This window comes from Dermochelys coriacea, chromosome 23 (genome assembly GCF_009764565.3).
Source record: "Dermochelys coriacea isolate rDerCor1 chromosome 23, rDerCor1.pri.v4, whole genome shotgun sequence".
NCBI classification, from domain to species: domain Eukaryota; kingdom Metazoa; phylum Chordata; order Testudines; family Dermochelyidae; genus Dermochelys; species Dermochelys coriacea.
In genome coordinates, this window is record NC_050090.1 from 7,915,117 (window position 1) to 7,938,355 (window position 23,239).

The window sequence follows — 23,239 nt, forward strand, 5'->3', positions numbered from 1 at the left end:
TTGTTTGGCAACTGAAAAAATGTTTCCTCTGAAACTGGAAATCCAGTCAGGAAAGAAGCATCACCCAGTGTAAAATACTTGTTTTGCACCCATGAGGAGAGCAAGCCTATATAATCCAAATGGGCCATTTTAAGCCATCAGAGAGGAAGGACTTTGTTGATTGCCCCCGGCACATCCATGAAGAGGGGGATGTGCAGAAGTGCTCGTCCCATCAGTTTGTACTCTAGGGAGATGGGGATAAAAATCCCTGACCAGTGATGGGTCTTTTGGGACTGGGAGTAACCTGAATATTTTGTGATCTTTGTTGTAAAGTGGCCATCTATCACAAAAAGCAAGCTTGCCTGGGGGGCAAGATAGATTATAGTGCCCAAGGGGACTGTCAAGGTTCCTTCCCCACTCTGAACTCTAGGGTACAGATGTGGGGACCTGCATGAAAACCCCACTACGCTTATTTTTACCAGTTTAGGTTTAAACTTCCCCAAGGTACAAACTATTTTTCCTTTTGTCCCTGGACTTGATTGCTGCCACCAGCAAGCGTCTAACAGATATATAACAGGGAAAGAGCCCGCTTTCCCCACAAAATCCTCCCAAACCTTACACCCCCTTTCTTGGGGAAGGGTTGATAAAAATCCTCACCAGTTTGCATAGGTGAACACAGACCCAAACCCTTGGATCTTAAGAACAATGAAAAAGCAATCAGGTTCTTAAAAGAAGAATTTTAAATTGAAGAAAAAGTAAAAGAATCACCTTTATAAAATCAGGATGGTAAATACCTTACAGGGTAATCAGATTCAAAACATAGAGAATCCCTCTAGGCAAAACCTTAAGTTACAAAAAGACACAAAAACAGGAATATCCATTCCATTCAGCACAACTTATTTTATCAGCCATTTAAACAAAACAGAATCTAATGCATATCTAACTAGATTGTTTATTAGGGCTTTACAGGAGTTCTGACCTGCATTCCTGCTCTGGTCCCAGCAAAAGCAACACACAGACCTAGAGAACCTTTATTTCTCCTCCCCTCCAGCTTTGAAAGTATCTTGTCTCCTCATTGGTCATTTTGGTCAGGTTCCAGCCAGGTTATCCTAGTTTCTTAACCCTTTCCAGGTGAAAGGATTTTTCCTCTGGCCAGGAGGGATTTAAAGGTGTTTACCCTTCCCTTTATATTCATGACAGGGAGTGTTTATGACTCCATGATAAGTCTGTTTAGTGCCTGAGGAGTTTACACTTGTTACTGGGCTGGTGAAATGTAAGTACAGAACTCACAATCAATTTGGGGTTTGTGCTCTGCTTCTTAACAGTCTGCTCTGAGATTGGTATTCTCGCTTGTGAGCCACTTGCTTGTGTGCCATTTACTCCTAATTACCAGTCTGAATTTGTCTAGCTTCCACTTCTAGCCATTGGATCCTGTTATATCTTTCTCTGCTTGATTGAAGAGCCCATTATTAAACATTTTCCCCATTGTAATACCTACAGACTGTAAACAAGTCACCCCTTAATCTTCTATTTTTTAAGCTCATAAATTCAGCTTCTTGAGTCTGTTCCTATAAGGTAGGTTTTCTGATCCTTTAATCAGTCTTATGGATCTTCTCTGAACCCTCTTCAATTTATCTACAACTTTCTTGAAGTGTGGGCATCAGAAATGGACGCTGTATTCCAGCAGTGGTCGAACCATTACCAAATATAGAGGTAAAATGACATTTCTACTCTTACTCAGGATTCCCCTGTTTATGCATCCCAGGATTGCTCAGGTTCAGCTGATTATCCACTATGACTCCCTAATCTTTTCAGATTCACTGCTTCCCAGGAGAGAGTCCCCCACCCTATAAGTAAGGCCTGAATTCTATGTACCTAATTGTATATGTTACACTTAGCTACAATAAAACACATATTGTTTGCTTGCTCTCAGTTTACCAAATGATCTAGGGCACTCTGAATCAGTGACCTGTCCTCCATTATGTACCAATCCCCCAAATTTTGTGTTCTCTGCAGACTTTATCAGAGATGATTTTATGTGTTTATGATTTTATGATGTGGGGAATTCTCCAACACTTGGAGTATGTAAATAAAACGAGCAAGTGTAGATGGAGGAGAGAGCCAAATAGGATCTGCCTGTAAACTAATACAGACAGAGCTGTGGTTATTGACCTGTCTAGGGACAGGTCCCTGTGCTATATACAGACCCAGAAACCCAGCCACAGGCCCCTCCTCGCATGTGCTCACTGCATTATCAGAAGTGTTTGCAGTGCAGGATCCTCTCCCCTCACTGACCCCATTCCCATGGACCCAGCTGCACGAGCAGCTCAGAGCAGTGTGCGCCACATGGCTTAGTGCCGTATGTATAGCAGTGCAGACCCAGAGCAACGCTGCTCCCCTGAGGCAGAGACCTCCCCATCGGCCATCTGCTGTGCTCACTTTTATGTTGGTGACAGTCCCTGTGCTGTATTCTCAGCAGGGCTGCGTAGCTGGGAGAACAGCACCTCCATCCCCTGCACCTTGTCCCAGCCAACGTTGATGCCCTGGGCTGTGGCTAGTAGTCTGTGTGCTGTGAAACGGGAAACAGCGCATTCAGTCCTCAAAGACACCAGCCTGGGGTTGGGGGGAAATGGTGGATAATGTTTCCACTCACATCTCTGGCCACACACATGTCAGAGCTGCTCTCAGACATGCTACAAGAGATCATAGCCCATCCAGTTCCTCTGCTGCTCCCCCTGGGGAGGAGGGGACTGGTGGCACAGAGCCTTGGGGGTTCTCCTTGGAGGCCCAGACGTTGCTGCAGAGTCCACTGGCTCAGTCACCAGCTCTTGCTTCTCATGATCTTGCTGTGGCTGCTCTGTAAGTTTGGGGAGAGCTCTCTGCCCACGGGCTGGGGGAGCTTGTCTCCAGGTTGTTGGGAGCAGAGGGAGAGATAGGATAATGATGATGCCTGGTCTGGGGGGATGTAGGGACCATCCTGAGGTCAGAATTCCATTAGAAATATTGAATAGTTGAAATGGTGACGACACCTAGCTATTTCATGGAGATCCGATTAATTCATGTCAGAGTGAAAAGTTGGTTGTAAATTCATGGTGTGTGTCTCCTAACGATGTCTGACATGATTTTCAATACTCTTCCAATGTTTGTTGTAGCCTCCCGCTCTACATGCCACATAATATCATGCCCTTGTGAAGGCACCACAGGCTCATATATATAATGTACACTCAGAGCGGCCTAATGTTTGAGACACCCATTTCCCATTAAAAATTATGGAATTTGGATCTAAATCCCTTAGCTTTGAAAATTAGAGCCTATATGTAAGCCACACACCTTCTGGGTGTGGTGTTCTGTCCCATCTAGTGGCACCGAGACCTCTTAGAGAGAGAGATAAAATGAGTTTGCTCTACAGCCTTAGCTAATAGTATGTTGGCTTTTAGCTCATGGGGTAAAGGCTCATGTATTCAGCTCCCAAGGACACCAGTTCAATCCTGCCCGCAAGCGACCGGGGTCTGTTGGAGTTGTATGTAAATTTACATTGATTGTAAACTCTTTGGGGTAGGAGCCATCTTTTTGTTCTGCGTTGGTATGGTCCCTAGCACAATGGGGACCTGATCCATAACAGGCACTCCTAGGTGCTACTGCAGTAGAGAATACTAATATTACATATAAAGAAATGACATGAAAAGGATTCATAGATTCATAGATACTAAGGTCAGAAGGGACCATTCTGATCATCTAGTCCGACCTCCTGCACAGCGCAGGCCACAGAATCTCACCCACCCACTCCTGTGAAAAACCTCACCCATGTCTGAGCTATTGAAGTCCTTAAATCATGGTTCAAAGACTTCAAGGAGCAGAGAAGCCTCCCTCAAGTCAACCATGCCCCATGCTACAGAGGAAGGCGAAAAACCTCCAGGGCCTCTCCAATTTGCCCTGGAGGAAAATTCCTTCCCGACCCCAAATATGGCGATCAGCTAAACCCTGAGCATATGGGCAAGATTCACCAACCAGATACTACAGAAAATTCTTTCCTGGGTAACTCAGATCCCATCCATCTAATATCCCATCTCAGGGGATTTGGCCTATTTACCCTGAATATTTAAAGATCAATTACTTTCCAAAATCCCATTATCCCATCATACCATCTCCTCCATAAACTTATCAAGTAGAATCTTAAAACCAGATAGATATTTTGCCCCCACTGCTTTCCTTGGAAGGTTATTCCAAAATTTCACTCCTCTGATGGTTAAAAACCTTCGTCTGATTTCAAGTCTAAACTTCCTGGTGGCCAGTTTATACCCATTTGTTCTTGTGTCCACATTGGTGCTGAGCTGAAATAATTCCTCTCCCTTTCCTGTATTTATACCTCTGATATATTTGTAGAGAGCAATCATATCTCCCCTCAACCTTCTTTTAGTTAGGCTAAACAAGCCAAGCTCCTTAAGTCTCCTTTCATAAGACAAGTTTTCCATTCCTCGGATCATCCTAGTAGCCCTTCTCTGTACCTGCTCCAGTTTGAATTCATCCTTTTTAAACATGGGAGACCAGAACTGCATACAGTATTCTATGTGAGGTCTCACCAGTGCCTTGTATAATGGTACTAAAACCTCCTTATCCCTACTGGAAATGCCTCTCCTGATGCATCCCAAAACCGCATTAGCTTTTTTCACAGCCATATCACATTGGCAGCTCATAGTCATCCTATGATCAACCAATACTCCAAGGTCCTTCTCCTCTTCTGTTACTTCTAATTGATGCGTCCCCAACTTATAACTAAAATTCTTGTTATTAATCCCTAAATGCATAACCTTACACTTCTCACTATTCACATCTAGAAGTTTAATTCTGTAAATATGGAAAACAAAACATAATCTGACATTGGACCTGCGCCTGAATTCAATGAATGAAGTAAAGCAGCAAAACTCTCATTAATTTCAATGTCTGTAGGATCAGAGGACCATTAAAGTTGAGCCAATTAGGGTCAAAATAATGGGGTTTGTGCTCGTGCCCCTTTTTGTTCCATTATGGGCTGTAGGACTAATTGAAAATTATCCATCAAAACAGTTTTTCAACAGAAGATTAGATTTATGCATTATAATAGATGTAGTCCAGCCCACAAAGAAGAATAGGGACACAAAGAGCAAACTCCAGAGACTCACTGCATCTTTCCCCCCTTTTTTTGGGGGGGCTATGTCAGCCAAAACCTTTTGGTTTCAAATTTTCACTAAAAATTCTAATTTTTACCATAGAAATTTTCAACAAGTTTTTTTTTTTTCATTTCAATTGCATTTTAATTCTGCAGGAAAAAAATATTTTCTGACTACATATAATAGTGTATGAAAGGTTTGTTTGTTTACATTAAGAAAAAACAATGAGGAGTCCTGTGGCACCTTAGAGATTAACAAATTTATTTGGGTATAAACTTTCTGATACAGACTAACATGGCTACCCCTCTGAAACCTGTTTACCTTAAGGGGTTTTTTCTGGCTTGTTTTTTACCCTAGAAATATCAGGAATTGCCAGATCTTGCTTTCCCTGTATTTGCTGGATTGGGAGCTTTTTACATGAGTGTGAAATCTTTAATAGAGACCTGCTCTTTCAAAGTGTATGTTCACTTTTGCAAACACCTGTTTATGTAACACAAATGCCTGGCAGAGCACCCTACTGCACTCTGACTCATGCTGATGTCAATCTGGAGTAGCTCTGTGGAAGTGAATGGAGTCACTCTGGACCCATAACAGTCTAAATGCAGAATCTGGCCTTAGTGTGTGACAGAAATACAAAGATTCAAAGCAGGAAGAAGATGAAAAACAGAAAGAAAATGTGATACCAGAGGCATGAGAATGCTGCAGTGATTGCTAGGACTGGTGAGCTGTGTCCAGCCTGCAGCTGCGGTTGAGATGCCCTCTACTAGCTCAGCCAGGAGATTGCAGGAATCAATGTATGTACTCAAATAAATTTGTTAGTCTCTAAGGTGCCACAAGTACTCCTTTTCTTTTTGCGGATACAGACTAAAATGGCTGCTACTATGAAACCTGTATATTCTCTAGTTTGCATTTCAATCCCACTCTATTGCTGCCCCCTTCTTTCCCCAGGGTGGGAGGTGAGCAGCGTCCACCCACAGGTTACAGGATTTCACTCCTGTGTACTGTACATTCCCCACCACTCTCAGCCCCATGGAGCCCGTGCAAACCCCTTACCCTGTTCCCTCCCATGGCCCAGGGCTCGCTCTGTCTGTCATAGTCTGAATTCTCTGCTGCATCCTGGTCCTGCTGCTTTTGGCCTTTGCACAGATTATCTGCAGCTGGGAAAAAGGAGCCACCGCTCTGCCTGAGCCAGACTGGAGGGGACTGGGGGAGGAGGACTGGCAGGGAGGGGTGGGGAGGAAAGGGCCAGGGACCCTGAGGGGAATTGCAATGGCAGTGAGTGAATGCCTCCTCATGTTTGGATTCAGGTCTCAGAACCTAATCAGACTGGCTGCCTTAGTTCAGCGCACAGAAGGGGAAAAGGAGAACTGCTGGTGGAGTGGCAGTGGTGGATGCACATGTACTGGAATAAGAAGTCACAGGACACAGAATTGGCAGGGACCTTCAGAGTCATTGAGTCCAGTCCCCTGCCAAGGCAGGTAACCCTGTCACACCATCCCACTCAAATACTTACCACGCTCCATTTTAAAACTGTTTAGATTGTTTGCCCATGACATGCATCCGTTGGATCTGTGCTATTCCCTGGCTTTCAAACAGCCCCTTGGAGGAACCCCTTCCATGTGGCAGGCCCCCAAGGGGTCCCACTCTTCCTTCAGGGTAGGCTGCATGCCCTCAGTGCTTCCGAGACTGAGCCTCTGCCTCCAGCCCTCCTGCTTCACACCATGAGCTCTGCCCACCGAGTCCAATGGAACCAGACTCCTGCCCAGAGACTTTTACACTCTTCAGGGATCAATGCACCCCAGGCAGCATTTGCAGTGACACCAGGCAGCACGGACAAAACAGAGCAGGGTTTATTAGCCGACCAGATCATGCAGGGGCTAGGTGAGCACAGAGAAGCAGAGTCTAAGATGAAGTCAGACTGGCCAGGGCCAGGGCTCCACCCAGTGAGTCCTTTTTGGCTCTTTCTCTTTGTCTTTCCACCCCGGGGGAGCTCGTGTGTCTCAGCGAGGCCAGTTCTTAACACAGACCCTGTCACCTTCCAGTCCATTGTTCTCCTTCTGCAGAGCCCTGCTGCGCTCACCTGGGACCTCAGTTGTGCAGTGTTGGGGTTCCCACTGTCTTTCTGGACCCTCCATTGATACGGGTCAGTTTCAGCCAGTCCTCAGGGACCCATTCATACCACCCTAGACAGCTACGTGACACACACACAGCTCATGACTCCTGCTCTGCCCCAGGAGCAGCATGTTAACCCTTCTGCACCCACTGGGTGGCAATCCCATAGTGACAGGTACAGAGTCATACAGATCACTTATAAAAACAGTACAGACAATTCCCACATTTGCCACACACCCCACACCTCATTGAATGTCCTCCAGCTGCAGTCCTACAATGCAGTGACCTGTCAGCGGTGACCTGGCTGGTAACACCTTGGGACTTCACTGCCCGGGGGTCACAAGTGCTGGAAAGCCGAGTTTTTTAAATACCCAACACATTCTTTGCAGCTATGCCCGTTCTGTTCCCTGACACCTGTTCCCAAGCACTGACAGACCAGATGCAACGTGGTTTCCTGCCGTGTGGCCAAAGAGGGAGGTACTCAGTCCCCTGAGGCTGTGGGGTGAGGGGCATGTGCAAGCCCAGCTGTAGTGACCCCGCAGGGGCAAAGATAGATGTATCGACTCCAGTGACAAGGGCCAATGCCAGGCAATGCGGAAGGAGCTGAGGCAGCGCTAGCACAAGGTTATGCAGAACATCATGAAATCTGGAGCCACCTACATGCCCTGTGTACTGAACTGGATGCTATGCTCCCCCCCACCCCCCGCACACACACACCTCCTACAATATTAGGAGTACTTCAGGCCCTGGAAAGGAAGAGCAAGCTGCAGCAGTGGATGAAGATGAGCTGTGTGGCATTGGCCTGGAAGGGGCTGATGAGGCAGGGTAAAGTAAGGCAGCTGAAAGCCAGGAGCTGTCTGACAGACGGACACACAGACCATGTGTGAAACAGCAGCACTCGTCTCATCCCTGGATGACAGGCACTCAGGTAAGTGCAATGGATTATTAATTTCCTATTGAAGAAACAATTTAGGCTAACTCCTGACAAACGCCTGCCTGCCCTGCCTGCACGTCTACGTTGCCTGGAAAGAGGCCACAGGTGTCCAAATATCCTGCTCTCTGGGTGGGGTTGCAAACACTGTCTGTGGTCTAGTTTAAACTTAAAAGTGAGGACAGCATAGCTACGGCACTCAGGGATGAGCGCCATAGCTATGGCAACCTAACCCCCAGGATCATTTAAGCACACTGTAAGGGGACAAATAAACTTTTCAAAGCTCCTGAGAACAAGATTTCACTAGCAACAGTGTTAACAACAAATGTTATAAATGTGATCTTTGTTACAGATGACAATTCTGATGTATATTCCCATGGCATGATAAGCAATTATACACTGTGCTTTTAAAGCAGCATAAGACCCTGGAAGTCTGTCACGTTACACAGCAATGATTTCCTGCTTAATTATGTTTTATTTATGAAATTCTAATCAATGATTATTTCAATTATGATAGGGCCTTAAGTTCCCAGCTGTGATCAGAGCCCTTAGGCACTGTACAGATACATAATTATAGACAGTCACTGTTGTGATAAGTTTACAATCTTAAATAGACAAGATACACCAAGGAAGGATTATTATCACCCCATTTTATAGATGGTTACCTAAAACACAGAGAGGATGATCAATTTACCCACGAGAGGCAAGGTGGGTGAGGTAATATTTTTTTATTGCACCAACTGCTGTTGGGGAAAGAGACAAGCTTTTGAGCTACAGAGCAAGCTCTTCTTCATGTCTGGGAAAGAATTGAAGAAGAATTTCTGGCCAAATGCACCATGAAACCAATTATATACTGAGATGCATCAATGATATTTTCATCCTCTGGACCAATGACCTTGTAGCCAGTAGGGCAAGTTTCCCTCATTATATTCATCCTATTATATTCACTGGCTTGCCTTTTATCCTATTCAGCTGTAACACAAGAAACCTACAGGCCTGTATCCTGTAAGATATTAACTGGAGCGTAAATTAGCATAAGTGTGGTTAAGTAGTCTGTAACCCTTGGAACAGATCAACGACTACCTTTAGATTTTGGGGACTAAGAAGAGCTTGCTCAATGGTAGGAGTTAGAATGTTCCAGTTAGTGAAACAACATGATGACAGGTTTCAGAGTGGCAGCCGTGTTAGTCTGTATTCGCAAAAAGAAAGAGTACTTGTGGCACCTTAGAGACTAACAAATTTATTTGAGCATAAGCTTTCATGAGCTACATCATCCGATGAAGTGAGCTGTAGCTCATGAAAGCTTATGCTCAAATAAATTTCTTAGTCTCTAAGGTGCCACAAGTACTCCTTTTCTTCTTGAAACAACTTGGAACATGAAAGTAATGACCGAAATCCACTTAAGCTAGCGGTGATGGTATGCTCTGCAATGGAAAAATGTGCTTTTCTACTCCACTAGGATTCTTCAGGCATGTCAGCTAAATAGTGGATAAAAGAGAACCACTTAATAAAATTGATTTGACCTTTCAATAGCTTTTGATAAGGTCTCTCACAAGTGGCAAGTAAAAGTATTCATTGGGTGAGAGACACAGTTCTGTGATGGGACAGAAATGGGCTAAGAGAGAGAAAGAAGAGGAATAAATAGTCAATTAAGGTTAATGGAGGGTGCCAAGGCTCTGTACTAGGCTCTGCGTTGTATGCTAGGTTTATTAATTATTCAGAAAGGGGAGCAGCAAACAGTTAGGTAGCAAAATGTGCAGATGGTACAACATGCTCAGGGTCCAGCTGATCACCATGCATGAGGTCAAGAAAGATTTTTCCCCAAGTCAGATTGTCAGGGAACTTGGAAAAAACGAGGGGAAGGTTCCCTTCTTCTGCGGTGTGGGGTGAGGGTTGCTTGCTGGAATTATCTGGGTGTATCTCATTTAATCATTTCCCCTGCCATTTCAGTGGCCTTGGGAACTGGTGCACCTCAAACCTTTCTATTCTCTGCCTGTGGCACACAATTGTCTAGTCTCCTGCAGGCTGTAATATTTTAGTCTGATTTTGTTTGTTGGGTTTGGTGTGCAGGTGCTGGGTGGTGCTGATGACCTGTGATATACAGGAGGTCAGACTAAATAATCTGGTGGTTCCTTCTGGCCTGAATCTCTGTGACTCTTCTCAGAATAGCCAAGTCCAGAGAAGATTGGGCAGAACTTCGGAAGGGCCTGTCAGAGCTGAGGGAATGGGCAGCTTGATGGGAAAAAAATTCCATGTTGAGGTCATGCCTGTCAATGCTTGAGGGGAAACAAGACAGTGCACAGAATAGCTGAAACCACTAATACCCTTGCAGGGAGCTAGATTAGCTGTAACCAGAGTCCTGGGCATCACTAGGCACAGCTCAGTGAAGACCCTGTTCAATGTGCACTCACAAATAAGATGCTAGAAGAGAATGGTAAGAATATTATAGCGTCACTCTATGAGATGCCCCCACCTCAACAGCTGTGCCCCATACTGGCAGGCTATGGGCACGGCATCTAAGTGGGGCCTGGGCCTGGGGTGGGGGGAATTTGACCCCTAGCACATGAAGCCCCTGTCTCAGTCTTCGATGGTGAAAAGCTGTCTCTATTCTCATCTTGAGGCAGCAGGGTCCCTTTTTGGCTGTCACAGCAGAGAAGTGGAGATGCTAGAGCAGAAAGCAGCTGTGGCTTTCTGTCGCTTTTACCCCTCAAGAGAGAGCAGCTGCCACTTATTTGCTGGCTTGACCATAGCAAGAGAAAGGGGATTCAGAGCAGCAGGGGACTGCAGCCTCCCCTTTACCGAGACCAGAATGAGCAGAGATGGGCTGGGAACAGGGAGCCTGATTTTCTGATGCCCTGGTCCTTGTGTCGTCATCAATACAAAGTGAGTGTGAAACACTGCCATCCTCTTTCAGTAGCACTTTGCCCTGATGCAAATACAGCACCAGGTGCAGGACAACAACAACTCAGGCCCAGAGAGCCTCTGCAGCTGGTTCCCTATCTAAACCTGAGGAGCAGAAGAGAAAGGTCACTGGAGAGAGCATCTAAACCTCAAGGAGCAAAGCAGAATCCAGCAGTGACCAGTCGTGGCTTCCCATTGGCTTGAATCCTGCAAGTTGAGAAGGTGACCCACGGCACTGAGTCACTGCAGCTTCTAGGCTGTGAGGAGCCCCAGACAGAGTGGAGACTGGATAAAATCTGGTGCTCATCTTCTGTCTAAGGTCCAAGGACTTGGAGGGGATTCAGAGCAGATCCCTTCTCTTGGGGAGCAGAAGCCACTAAGGAATTTGCAGGCTATTGAGTGAATGCTGAATCCACCAATGATTCTTGCGCTGTGTCTGTGGCTGATCTGCAAGTATTGGGCTTTGTTTCCCCCTTAAGAAAAGTACAAGTAAAATTGTCCTGTCCTAGATAGAGCTGTTATATGCTACTGCAGCACAGGGAGCTTGGATCGGAAACTGTTCTGTGCCATTAGGGCATGAACAAGGCTGGGCCCTCCTTGTCTATCATGCTGGGTGCTGGCATGGGCCCCTTGTGTTTCTATAACTCAACTCTTTTACGAGGATAGGTTGTTGGCCTCTTGCTCAACCACCATCCTGGAGAACCAGTGTGCTGATTTTTATCTGGTTCTTAGTATGGTGAATTGAAAACTATTCTAAAATTGGTTGTCACTTCAAATTTCAGAGGGGTTTCCCAGTCCTGCTTCCGGGCGGGCAGCTCTGTAGAGAAGCATGTGATTTGGGTCGTTTAGCAATTTATAGAGATCCAGCCTAGAGTAAGGTAGAGTGACTTGGGGGACCTCTTTTCCTTAGGGAGCAGCCTGCTTTCTCTCTGTGTGTGTTTGGTTCTTGTGTGTTAAGGTTCTGGGGTCTAAGCAATAAATAATGTTACATTGCAACCTTGCAACAAGAGTATTATGTTATCTAATTTCTTTATGTGCCATGAAACACAACACCTACACTTTGACCTGTCCAATTTAGATGGCTTTTCCAGGAGTAAAAGCTCATGCAGGCATTGGCACAGTAACTTTCCCATTACATCAAAGTGCTGTCCCCAGGGAGGCCGAACACGCAATTTCCCAGCAGGTTTCAGAGTAGCAGCCGTGTTAGTCTGTATTCGCAAAAAGAAAAGGAGAACTTGTGGCACCTTAGAGACTAACAAATTTATTAGAGCATAAGCTTTCGTGAGCTACAGCTCACTTCATCGGATGCATTTGGTGGAAAAAACAGAGGAGAGATTTATATACACACACACAGAGAACATGAAACAATGGGTTTATCATACACACTGTAAGGAGAGTGATCACTTAAGATAAGCCATCACCAACAGCAGGGGGGGGAAGGAGGAAAACCTTTCATGGTGACAAGCAGGTAGGCTAATTCCAGCAGTTAACAAGAATATCAGAGGAACAGTGGGGGGTGGGGTGGGAGGGAGAAATACCATGGGGAAATAGTTTTACTTTGTGTAATAACTCATCCATTCCCAGTCTCTATTCAAGCCTAAGTTAATTGTATCTAGTTTGCAAATTAATTCCAATTCAGCAGTCTCTCGTTGGAGTCTGTTTTTGAAGCTTTTTTGTTGAAGTATAGCCACTCTTAGGTCTGTGATCGAGTGACCAGAGAGATTGAAGTGTTCTCCAACTGGTTTTTGAATGTTATAATTCTTGACGTCTGATTTGTGTCCATTCATTCTTTTACGTAGAGACTGTCCAGTTTGGCCAATGTACATGGCAGAGGGGCATTGCTGGCACATGATGGCATATATCACATTGGTAGATGCGCAGGTGAACGAGCCTCTGATAGTGTGGCTGATGTGATTAGGCCCTATGATGGTATCCCCTGAATAGATATGTGGACAGAGTTGGCAACGGGCTTTGTTGCAAGGATAGGTTCCTGGGTTAGTGGTTCTGTTGTGTGGTGTGTGGTTGCTGGTGAGTATTTGCTTCAGATTGGGGGGCTGTCTGTAAGCAAGGACTGGTCTGTCTCCCAAGATCTGAGAGAGCGATGGCTCGTCCTTCAGGATAGGTTGTAGATCCTTGATGATGCGTTGGAGGGGTTTTAGTTGGGGGCTGAAGGTGATGGCTAGTGGCGTTCTGTTGTTTTCTTTGTTGGGCCTGTCCTGTAGTAGGTGACTTCTGGGTACTCTTCTGGCTCTGTCAATCTGTTTCTTCACTTCAGCAGGTGGGTACTGTAGTTGTAGGAATGCATGATAGAGATCTTGTAGGTGTTTGTCTCTGTCTGAGGGGTTGGAGCAAATGCGGTTATATCGTAGCGCTTGGCTGTAGACAATGGATCGAGTGGTATGATCTGGATGAAAGCTAGAGGCATGTAGGTAGGAATAGCGGTCAGTAGGTTTCCGATATAGGGTGGTGTTTATGTGACCATCGCTTATTAGCACCGTAGTGTCCAGGAAGTGGACATTCCACACAAAGATGGACTACAAGCCGTCAGGAACAGTATCCCCGATACTGTCACGGCTAACCTGGTGGCAGAACTTTGTGACTTTGTCCTGACCCATAACTATTTCACATTTGGTGACAATGTATACCTTCAAATCAGCGGCACTGCGATGGGTACCCGCATGGCCCCACAGTATGCCAACATTTTTATGGCTGACTTAGAACAACGCTTCCTCAGCTCTCGTCCCCTAATGCCCCTACTCTACTTGCGCTACATTGATGACATCTTCATCATCTGGACCCATGGAAAAGAAGCTCTTGAGGAATTCCACCATGATTTCAACAATTTCCATCCCACCATCAACCTCAGCCTGGACCAGTCCACACAAGAGATCCACTTCCTGGACACTACGGTGCTAATAAGCGATGGTCACATAAACACCACCCTATATCGGAAACCTACTGACCGCTATTCCTACCTACATGCCTCTAGCTTTCATCCAGATCATACCACTCGATCCATTGTCTACAGCCAAGCGCTACGATATAACCGCATTTGCTCCAACCCCTCAGACAGAGACCATCACCTACAAGATCTCTATCATGCATTCCTACAACTACAGTACCCACCTGCTGAAGTGAAGAAACAGATTGACAGAGCCAGAAGAGTACCCAGAAGTCACCTACTACAGGACAGGCCCAACAAAGAAAATAACAGAACGCCACTAGCCATCACCTTCAGCCCCCAACTAAAACCTCTCCAACGCATCATCAAGGATCTACAACCTATCCTGAAGGACGAGCCATCGCTCTCTCAGATCTTGGGAGACAGACCAGTCCTTGCTTACAGACAGCCCCCCAATCTGAAGCAAATACTCACCAGCAACCACACACCACACAACAGAACCACTAACCCAGGAACCTATCCTTGCAACAAAGCCCGTTGCCAACTCTGTCCACATATCTATTCAGGGGATACCATCATAGGGCCTAATCACATCAGCCACACTATCAGAGGCTCGTTCACCTGCGCATCTACCAATGTGATATATGCCATCATGTGCCAGCAATGCCCCTCTGCCATGTACATTGGCCAAACTGGACAGTCTCTACGTAAAAGAATGAATGGACACAAATCAGACGTCAAGAATTATAACATTCAAAAACCAGTTGGAGAACACTTCAATCTCTCTGGTCACTCGATCACAGATCTTAGAGTGGCTATACTTCAACAAAAAAGCTTCAAAAACAGACTCCAACGAGAGACTGCTGAATTGGAATTAATTTGCAAACTAGATACAATTAACTTAGGCTTGAATAGAGACTGGGAATGGATGAGTCATTACACAAAGTAAAACTATTTCCCCATGGTATTTCTCCCTCCCACCCCACCCCCCACTGTTCCTCTGATATTCTTGTTAACTGCTGGAATTAGCCTACCTTGCTTGTCACCATGAAAGGTTTTCCTCCTTTCCCCCCCCTGCTGCTGGTGATGGCTTATCTTAAGTGATCACTCTCCTTACAGTGTGTATGATAAACCCATTGTTTCATGTTCTCTGTGTGTGTGTATATAAATCTCTCCTCTGTTTTTTCCACCAAATGCATCCGATGAAGTGAGCTGTAGCTCACGAAAGCTTATGCTCTAATAAATTTGTTAGTCTCTAAGGTGCCACAAGTACTCCTTTTCTTTTTGTGAATTTCCCAGCAGGGACTCTTCAGCCTCATTCACAACGTTAACTTCTTTGCCACCTTTAGAAATTCTGCAGCTGTGAATCATTTTCAAGTTAAAAAAGAAGAAATGATCATTTTGCCATTAAAATGTTTGTTTTTTTTGTTTTTTTTGTTTTTTTCTTCCAAAACTTTGAGTTTTACCTCCCAGCAGCAGCAGGTCTCCAACTGCAATTCCTCATCAGGTGAGTGACAGCTGATATGAGTTCACTATGAAACCAGGGCCAAATCATGCTGTCAGTTGCACTGATGCCATCCTTTTCTGATCACAGTGACACCTGTGTAATTAATTCATTCGTCCTGCTCCTCCACCACCTTGTATCTTGTGTCACAATCTATTCCTGAGTATAAAGAGCTGCCTTTTTTCTTTGATAGAACTTCATAGCTACATGGCACTGGTGTGAATTTCTACATAAGGAACGAGGCAACGGAGAACTGACTTTAGCGAAATTACCGCAGATTTGCATAATGTAACTAGGACTAGACGCATCAACAAATATTCCTGAAAATCACCGAAAAGAATCTCAAATGTTGTAAATTTCAAGATGGCAATTTTGCAACCTTGTGGCCAGCTATTCTGTTCTGTTCTAGTCTATATAGGTTCTTATGCCATACTCATCACCATAGTGTCTAAGCACCTTCTCTAATCATCACACCAATAAGACCCTGTCCTTCAAATGTGCTGAGAATCCACAACGCTAAATGAAGTACATGGAATCTGCAGAGGCTTGTTGGCCAAGGTGCTGAATGCAGCTGGGTGGATTTTTTTCAGCAAACAGTAAATTCTTCTAAAAATGCATTTTGGGGGCACTGAAGCTATCTTCAAATTTAGGTCAAAATCAATTAATAGTTTTAGCTGAAAAATGAAAAAAAAATGAAAATGTTGAAGCAGTTCATTTCATCTTCTCCTTTTGAAATAGCATTTTGTTTCAAAATTTAGTTTTTTGATTTTTTTAAATAAAAGTATGAAACACTAAAAAAAGACCCAAAATAAAACAAAAAAATTTAAAAAAAAATGTTTTAGGCTGAACAAAATGTTTCATTCAACCCCAAATGATTTTTTCTTTTTTTTTTTTTTCTTTTTTTCTTTCAATTTGAAATGAACCACTCCCCCCATATTATTTAGTTTGGTCCCCAATGATCAATTATTCACTCAGCTCTAGCACTGAGCACCTACAAGTCTCAAGCATTTTATATCGAGCCCTGCATACTCAGTGCTTTTTAAAATCCATCTCTATAGGCCCAATCCAGGCCCCAAGTTTGTCTGGGCACTTTCTCTTCCACAGGAACTGGAATGGGCCCTAATCATCAAAAAGGGAAATCGCTCATGTTGGGTGTTTTATGTTCTCTGTTTTTCCAGGGGATCTCCCTGCTCCCAGCCTATTCCTGGACACATCATTGGCTTATGTGGGTGACACTGTTCTTTATTGGTGTCTCACCCCCTCAAAGTCCCCCATGAGCTTCGCTTTCCTTTGCAAGGATGGCAAGGAAATGGCCAGGAAAATTCTCCTTTGACTTTCCCTATCATGTGACTGAGCAGAGTTCAGGCAACTTTTCCTGTGGGTATCAGCACAAGGTGCTTCGTAACCAAATGCGGAGTTCTCACCTCAGCATCGCCCGCTACCTGTGTGTCACAGGTGAGGAGGCATCCATTGCACAGAGGATAACAATGTTCCTATTGTTTGGTATCGGAAATGAGCAAATACTTTGTTTAGTAGCATATTGTGTTAACACAGGGCTTATTCCTGCAACTCCTGCTCCAGAGAGTAGCCCTTTCCATGCAGACACGTAGCATTGCAGTGTTGGCCCATGAGAGTTTCAGAACTGGAACACACCAAGTACCTGCTCCTCAGAGGACCTCAGTGTGGCTGACATGGTACTAGGAACCCTTAATTGTCATGAAAGTGAATGGGAGTTTCTGGCAATGACTATTTCTCTGTCCTCACCCAGCTACTTTGAATGACTAGGACTCAAATGTCCATGTTCCCTGGGATCTCCTCTTCAGATCTGTGACAAAGCCAGGATTGGAATCCAGGGCTGCTAATCCCTGAAACGCATCACTTCCACGAGGGGGGCTCTGAACAGCTATGGCATTTGGTGCTGAGGGAATAGACCTGGTCAGAGATTTTTCATTTAAGTGCTTTTTTTGATGGAAAATATTGTTGTCGCCTAAATTGATGAACATTCCTCTAGAAGAATTTTTTTGAAATGAGTTTTGTTTGTTTATTTTGAAATGTACTGTAAAGGGTCCCTCATGGAGCAACCTGAAACATGGAATTACTGGTTCATGGGATTTCAACATTTTGAAATTTCTTTTTCATTCCTATTTGGATCAAAACAAAAAAATCATAATTTCCTTTCAGATTTTTGGAATTTAATTCAAACCATAGCATTATATTTCAAACAGGGGACAATTTGATGTAGAAAAGAAGGTAAAATACTCCAGTCTGTGCTAAGTAGTAGCTGCTCTTAATGATTTTAAAATAAAATAAAATGAAAATAACAGAATATTTTAACTATTATAATATGTCACATTATGACTTGTCAGTGATATTATTGTGTAATGTCATGAAATTATGTGAAATTAATATAAAAATGAAATTAAATTCCAAAACAAAGTTTTTTGAAACTCCCAAATTAAATTTCAAAATTCTGAAACAAATTTTCAAAATTCCAACATGAACCTTTTCCAAATCCAATTTTTGGTCAGAATTTACAGTTTATGGGAAATTTTAAAAAATATATATTTATTTTTGTTCCAAATAGGAATGTAAAATAAATGTCAAAATCCCCTGGCTAGGTAATTACAACTGTTAACCAGCTCTATGAATAGGATTAGATTATGATGGACGGATTAGATTTTTATTAGTAAATTCTGGAAAACATTGGTGTCACTGCATATACACACAAACAAATGAAAAAATATTTTAATTGATAATCAAAATTATCAAAGAAAGAAAGAGAGAAATTCTGCTTGAGAACATATTAGGGTTTGATTTAAGGATGTTTACTTTGTATATTTTTACATATGATGTTGACAATCTGTCTTTTAACAGTTACAAATATTTGAATCTCAATGTCTACTGTCATTAAATAATTCTCTGATCCCCTCACAACAATGAAAATTTAAAATGATAAAATAGAAAAAAAATACTTAAAACCCATAACTGTGAAAATTTAAATTGATAAAAAGAAAAATATATGCTTAAAATAAACATTGATACTATCTGTCAAAGTTTTTAAAAAATATATAATTCTGTAAAGCCTAACTCTGAGGGACCCTTTACATTTCAAAATATTAATTTGTGACACACACACACACACCCATGCCAACATGGGAAACAACTGACCTTCTCACCATTAGCATATCTAAGAGAGTTTCCTGGTTTTGCTTTAACACTTTCTTCTCTTGTGATTTTTGCCCAGACAAAACCAGCAATTCCAACAGCCTTGACACAGAGACAACCTCTCCCCATGCTAAATCACCTCATTCACTCATGAATTTGGAGATTTCTTTGGTGCTCTAGGATGTGAATTGCAGAAAAGCAGAGCTGCTGATGTATTACTGGGGCTCTTTGGCAATGTACATTGGTAAATTGTGGCTCCTTCTCAGGCTCAGATTGGCCACCCCGGTCTAGTGGCGACAGCAGAGGTGGGAACAGAGACAGAACTCCTGGGTTCTGTCCCCTGCTTTGAGAAGAGAGGGGTCTCTAGAGGTCAGAGCAGGGTGGATATAACCAAAATGCTTTGATTAGAAATTGTTTTCAAATGTTTTGATTCATCAAAACATCCTCCCCTCCCCCCACCCCCAAATGGTGGGTTTGGTTCAATCCAAAATTAAATTATTTTTTTATATTTTGGAACTACCTATGAATCAGAAGAATTCCTTATTCACCCAGCTCTGCTCCTGGGTTCTGTTCCCAGTTCTGGGAGAGGAGAGACATCTAGAGTTCAGAGGAGGAGGGTTTGGAAATCATGACCTTCTGGGTTGTGTTCCCAGCTCTAGGCTGGGAGTGGGATCTAGTGGGTTAGAGCAGAGGGAAAGGAACTAGAAGTCAGAGCTCATGGCTTCTATCCCCAGCTCTGCAAGGGGAATGGGGTCTAGTGATTACAGAGAGGAGTCAGGACTCTGGGTGGAAATTTGGTCTAACAGCTATTACAGAAACTGGAAATCAGGACTCCTGTGTTCTATTTATGGCTCTGCTATTAACTTGCTACGTGCTATGGAATGTCACCTTTCTGTATCTCAATCCATGTCTTTTTATAGTGTGTATATTAATATACTGTAACATATGATAATAACTCCAGGGATATTCAGACTTAATTAATTCTAGTTTGGATAGAGCTGTAAGATCCTCAGACAGAAATTGCAATACACAGTAGAGCTCATCAAATACTGAACAAATAAATAGATGAAAATGTCAGGATTTCAGTTCATTTTCACTATGTTCATGTCATTTTGTATCCCTGCATTATGACAGCTCTGACACTGGCCAGCATGAGTCACTCAGACTGTGGACAGAGTCCTAAATACACACATTCAGTGTCAAATACTTATGCTGGATGTTGAAAGTGGATAATACTACTACTACTACTACTAATAATAATAATAATTCTTGGCTTTTATACAGTGCTTTCATCAGTAGGTCTCAAAGCACTGCATAGTTATAAATGTTTTTATCGCCATAACCCACCTGTGAGATAGGGCAATGCTGTTACCTCCATTATACAGATGGGCAACCACTTGAGTCATGGAGATGCTAAGCAACTTGACCAACTGCACACAGGAAGTCTATGGATTCAGCTTAGCAGTGATATAGGTGACCAGCTGTGAAACTTGAAGCTCAAACCCCAACTCTGGACAGCTCCTGCCAGCACTCCAAAGACTACCCTTGGCTCACTTGTGAAATGTACTGAATGTTTCTGAGTACTGAGTTAATTTGTAAATGACTCGAGTAGTTTGTGAGCACTCTGCAAAGTAAAGAAAGAAAAGCCAAAAAGCACTAGGCAGATACAATTTGCTCAGCTTCCCTATACAATTAGTGTGTCAGTTATTAGTCCAGTTTGGAAAGTCCCATGTTGTGTTTATTAATGATGAACTATTGCTCCCTCGGCAGAACAGCAGGGTTCTGCCATTAAATCTCAGCTGTCTCAGAAAGATGCCAGCCCCTTTGCTTTGTGTAAATATGCACATACTTTATTTCCAGGGACCCCAGGGCAAAGACAAGGATACAGAGAACTATGAAGCTCTGATCCCCAGAGCCCTGGAGATCACTCCTTATACTACACTTCATCTGCAACAGAAGTGTGAACCTACCATCTCTGCACCTCAGCTCGGTAAGTGACCCACGGCCCTCTGCACTGAAATCTTGGCCCGAGATTACCAAAGAGTATAAGGGATATAGGCCCAGGAGTTTAAAGCTATTGAGGCATTGCTTTGCTCATTGTCACAACGCCCAGCTGATTACACAGCCTACGTCTCATCTTCACAAGGGAGTTAGACCCTGAAGTGCCTAAGTTCCATTGACAGTGGATCTAGCTCCCAAAGTTTCTTCACAAATTCCAGCCAGGTCACTTACATTCAAGATAGTCTCGTCTCCCAGCCCGACTAACCTTGTCCAGTCACTGGTGACACTGGACCATGTCTATTTATTCCTGTCACATGGACACTGCGGTACAGATTGTCAGAGGGTGTAAATCAGTAAAGCACCATTGGCTCCAGTGGAGCGGGGCTGATTTACACAAGCTGGGGATCTGGCCTTATACCTTTACTTTGCGTTATCTGTAGTCTCTAAAATCCCATCTGGCAGGGACTTGTTCCCCCCCCATCCTGACCTGTTATCCTGGACCACAAGCCAATACATCTCTGCCATTTTCGGTTGTTATTTCCCCTTTTTTGATGCCGGAATGATCAGGATTGTTCTGTGACAGCGCAGCTCTGGGAGCTCAGTGACATGCCGACGCAAGGAAGCGACAGAATCTAAAGCAGCCTTTACTCCATGGTGTGTTCTATCAGCATCACCGGGAGACAGCAGCCACTGCTTACCCTCCTGTGTATGGGTGCATCCAGGAAGTGGGCAGGGCATAGTCCAGGAGTGGGTGAAGCCATGGCCCCTCGACCAGCACAGCTGAGCCAGCACACATGGGGAAATTCCCTGGCCCAGCAACCACAGATTACTTCCCCACCCTGGAACAGGGCAACCCACAAAGCTAAACAGGCACCATGCTCAGGGTTTGTGGCAAAACCACAACGGAGCCGTCTTTATTTTTATAGCCGTCTCTTCCTGCTCTTGTTCTCCTCCTAACGGTGGCTCTGGTCTGTTCTGAAATTACCCTTCTTCTCGGAACAGGGACTCTGCCTGGGGAATCCTTGGTGTGGTGCCTGCATCCAGATCCTGCTTGCTTTGCTCTGCTCAGGCCGTACAAAGGGGTCAGAACAGGGGCAGAAAATCTGCCCTGTCACTCAGTTTCTGGGATGCAGCAGAAGCTGGGCTCGCCTCACTTACCCATCTTCAAATAAAGATGTTCCCAGGCACAAGGAGTTTTAGATGGAGTTGTGTTGAGAGCTTGTCAGCAAATCTGAGTCTCCTTTCATCTGCCCTGGTGTAACCCAGAGTAGTGTTATTGAAATCAGTGTTTACCCCAGAGTGACGGAGAGGGGAAGCAGGTCCACTGCCTGGCACTTAAATACAAAGTTTGGAAATGCACGGTCCAGGTATGTAAACAACCTTAACTCACCAGCCTCCAGCCTGCCTGTGTTTGCTCCTTTCATATGTTCTTGGTAAGAAGTTTTGCTTTTGGATCAAGGCCTGTTCCCAAAGGCTTTACAAAGACCATCGCCTATGAGATCACAACTGATTTCATAATCAGATAAGGGGTCAATTTTTTCAAAGAACACCTAAGTGATTTAAGAGGCTAATTCCCCGAGAGTGGATAGGACTTAGGCTTCTAAGTGACTTGGACACCTTTGAAAATTTGAGCCTTAATTACTTTGAATCTAGCAAAAATCAGGCTTGATGTACGAACCAATTCCAAGCAGCCCTGTCTGTATTTACAACACAGAGGAGTTGTGTGTTTTCTGAACTTGCATTTAGTCAACTTTCCATTTAAATACTGGGGGAAAAAAGGTTAGAAATATTTCATGCCTTTTATGTCTGAAATCTTGGCCTCACTTGCATACATTAGAAAGGACTAAATACACTTGTTAAGCTGTAAAAAGAAAAGGAGTACTTGTGGCACCTTAGAGACTAACAAATTTATTAGAGCATAAGCTTTCGTGAGCTACAGCTCACTTCATCGGATGCATTTGGTGGAAAAAACAGAGGAGAGATTTACACACACACACACACACACACACACACACACACACACACACACACACACACACACACACACACACAGAGAACATGAAACAATGGGTTTATCATACACACTGTAAGGAGAGTGATCACTTAAGATAAGCCATCACCAGCAGCAGGGGGGGGAAAGGAGGAAAACCTTTCATGGTGACAAGCAAGGTAGGCTAATTCCAGCAGTTAACAAGAATATCAGAGGAACAGTGGGGGGTGGGGTGGGAGGGAGAAATACCATGGGGAAATAGTTTTACTTTGTGTAATGACTCATCCATTCCCAGTCTCTATTCAAGCCTAAGTTAATTGTATCCAGTTTGCAAATTAATTCCAATTCAGCAGTCTCTCGTTGGAGTCTGTTTTTGAAGCTTTTTTGTTGAAGGATAGCCACTCTTAGGTCTGTGATCGAGTGACCAGAGAGATTGAAGTGTTCTCCAACTGGTTTTTGAATGTTATAATTCTTGACGTCTGATTTGTGTCCATTCATTCTTTTACGTAGAGACTGTCCAGTTTGGCCAATGTACATGGCAGAGGGGCATTGCTGGCACATGATGGCATATATCACATTGGTAGATGCGCAGGTGAACGAGCCTCTG

General features: G+C 43.9%; 1 long non-coding RNA gene across 1 annotated transcript; it reads left to right on the forward strand.

Annotated features, from left to right (window-relative positions):
* Nucleotides 1-1,204: 1,204 nt before the first annotated feature.
* On the forward strand, nt 1,205-21,794 carry LOC119846877. Its single transcript, XR_005290027.1, has 3 exons — nt 1,205-1,252; nt 20,502-20,631; nt 21,645-21,794. It is a non-coding gene; the product is annotated as an uncharacterized LOC119846877 (long non-coding RNA).
* The last annotated feature ends 1,445 nt before the right edge of the window (nt 21,795-23,239 follow it).